The 1,883-nt window shown below is 40.8% G+C and overlaps 1 protein-coding gene across 1 annotated transcript in view; it reads left to right on the forward strand.

The window, feature by feature from the left end:
• Positions 1 to 1,883, forward strand: part of LOC114818476 (histone-lysine N-methyltransferase SMYD3-like) — a gene marked incomplete at its 3' end in the record, with an annotated part of 50,504 nt that overhangs the window by 32,981 nt on the left and 15,640 nt on the right. The window lies entirely within an intron of this gene.

Consider the following 1,883-nt stretch of genomic DNA (forward strand, 5'->3'; position numbering starts at 1 on the left):
TCCAGCAGGAGGTTCCTCCTATGGGCTAAAAGAGTTCAGGAACAAAGTGTTCCAAAGCAGGCTTCTCGTGGAGTCACGGACCTATTTGGGCACAACTCCCGGCTCAGGCATGGGGACATCCACGGGCCTCCAGTCCAGTGCACCTTCTCCCTCTGCTCTGGTGTTGAGCATCTCTGGGGTTTTAGTCACACCTGCCCTTGGGCACAGCATCCTGCTCTGGCGTGGAGTCCTCCATGACCTACATGTGGGTTATCTGCTCTGCTGTTGAACCTCCATGGGTGAAGGGGACTCAGTTTATCACCCCGTACTCTTATCCGTGCTGATCTGGGTGTCTGAAGTTGTCTGCCCCACTCGCCTTCATCAGGTACAAGATGCTCTTTTTGTTCAAAACAGTGGTCTCTCCAGATGTCTCTCTCCCTCCTTGCCATACCGGTTCTTCCCCTTATAAATATGGATTCAAAGAGGCATTTCCCTACCACTAAATGGCTCAGCCTGGGCTGGAGGTAGGTCTACCTCGGAGCCAGGGGAGCTTTGTGAAGCTTCTCACAGGGGCCATCATTATAGCCCCTTCTCCCAGCTACTAGAAACAGCCCTCCCACACAAATCCAACACATATTCTGAAGAGGATACTTACACAATATTCATCATATGATTTTATCTTTACATATATTTTGGACCAATGTTCTGAAGAAACATGGGCTTTTGGTTTTTAAGCATACTATTTTTGTCTGACCAATGCTTCTGCCTCAAGGGTAAATAACCCAAATGGATTTAAAAGTGCTTTAATTAATCTTTTCAAATACCTGTGTTTTTCTCAATTTAATGCAGTATGGCCCAATTTACTTTTGAAATGAATCAAGCTAAATATGAAATAACTCTGAGTTAGTTTTTAGTGACAGCATCTACATCATGACTGAAGTGATTACTGTAAATTCACACCATTAACGAATTCAAATTAACCTTGAAAGTCTATCAGTAGACAAGCTCTCTAACTCTGGTATTTATGCAGAAGAATTATGTGTCTACCCAAGAACTGCAGTTATTTCCAAATTCCTTCTGAAAACCAGTGTGCTTGGCTGCATATTATAAATGCTGAAAATTTGAAATTGTAATCCAAAAAGTGTTTCATATTGCAGTCATAATTTCAAATCAAGTGAACTCAGGGTTCAATGGGATAGTCCCATGTACAATGGCAAGTGCAGAACTGAGGTTTGACCAAACATCCTTTCTTTAAAGTATGTGTAAATTATCTTTAATTTATTTTGAGTTGTTGATCTTATCTGTAAGGTAGAGGGATTTGTTTGAATTCGCAGAGCTTTAAATAAATATTAAAATGAAATGTTAAATTCTGTACAGTAATACACATATAGTGAGGTAATCAATGACAATGTGGTGGATAATAACAATAACAATCAATAACAAAGGCAAACTAGGTAAGCTGCTCTACAGGTATTAAATGCCCAAATTGTCAGTTTGTTCACTACCCTGATTTATGGCATGTAAATGGCTATTCACTGCTTTTAAAAATAAAGATTTTGCTTGCAGAGTCATGCTACAAAAGCGCTGGCAATGAGAGTACGTGATGGGAGTAGTTCAGTACAGTGTACCAAAGCTTATGGCTCAGATTTGATACCCTACTCCATACTTGAGGTTTGTGATGCATTTAACAAGTCTGATGACTGTAAAGGTTAGTGATCTTGTCAGGAGCCCTTTGGAGGTAAAGACACATGCAAGCCATAGTAAAAGCTAAGGAAGACTTTGTGGTGGAGGGTTCAGAAGAGGCTTAGCTGTTCACAGAACAAGAACACAAGGTTGCCAAAAGAAAAGAAAGAAAAATAATGCAAGAAGGGATAAGTGAACATGTTCTGGAGTGGAGACAGGGC

Source organism: Antrostomus carolinensis, unplaced genomic scaffold (assembly GCF_000700745.2).
Source record: "Antrostomus carolinensis isolate BGI_N321 unplaced genomic scaffold, ASM70074v2 scaffold9684, whole genome shotgun sequence".
Classification (NCBI taxonomy): Eukaryota; Metazoa; Chordata; class Aves; order Caprimulgiformes; family Caprimulgidae; genus Antrostomus; species Antrostomus carolinensis.